Genomic DNA, 1,068 nt, shown 5'->3' with positions numbered 1-1,068 from the left:
ACGTGTGTTCTATAACCCAAGGTTCACGTTGTCATTTCCATCAACAAAAGGATTTACTGAGCACTAAACTGTTAGTTCACAGCTGGGTCCGGTTGTACTTTTTATTTATTGGCTTAGAGATTTATTTGTGGATTTTATATATATATATATATATATATATATATATATATATATATATATATATATATATATATATATATATATATATATACAGTATCTCACAAAAGTGGGTACACCACAAAATTTTTGTAAATATAGGTTATTATATATTAAATAATATATTTTATTATATCTTTTCATGTGACAAAACTGAAGAAATGGTGAAGATATTTGCCAGCACACCATGGAACGACACCAGTAGCGTCCAAACAAGTGATTTATTGCATGATCACAACACAAATATAGTGCATCGCATGTTGTGATCATGCAATAAATCACCCGTTTGGACGCTACTTGTGTGGTTCCATGGTGTGTTGGCAAATATCTTCACCATGACTTGAACCAGTATTCAGCTGGTTGTTGCTACAGCACCCAAATCTGAGAGCGCATCCAGGAATGTGTGCGATGGGAATATGAAGTAAAACTGAAGAAATTACACTTTGCTACAATGTAAAGTAGCGAGTGTACAGCTTGCATAACAGTGTAAATTTACTGTCCCCTCAAAATAAATCAACACACAGCCATTAATGTCTAAACCGCTGAACAAAATTGAGTACACCTCTAATGTCGCATACACACGATCGGAGTATCGACACAACTATTGACAATTCGATCGTGTGTGGGCCCCAGCGGACTTTTTCTTCCCAAAAGTCTGGCGGACTTAGAAATAAGACTTGTTTCAAAATTGTCCACCGGACTTGGCTTTCTAATCCGTTCGTCTGTGTGCTAGTCCGGCGGACTAAAACCGACGCTAAGGCAGCTATTGGCTACTGGCTACGAACTTCCTTATTCTAAGTCATCACGTTCAAATCCATCGGACTTTTGGAGTGATCGTGTATGGCGAAGTCCGTTCGTTTGAAACTCCGGCGGACCTCAGCTGCAAAGTCCGGCGGACAATCCGCCAGATAG

The sequence above is a fragment of the Lithobates pipiens genome, unplaced genomic scaffold (assembly GCF_037356315.1).
Source record: "Lithobates pipiens isolate NorthernLeopardFrog02 unplaced genomic scaffold, aLitPip1_a1.2 Scaffold_22, whole genome shotgun sequence".
NCBI classification, from domain to species: Eukaryota; Metazoa; Chordata; class Amphibia; order Anura; family Ranidae; genus Lithobates; species Lithobates pipiens.
The sequence above is the reverse complement of the archived record's forward strand: the minus strand, read 5'-3'. Positions refer to the sequence as shown.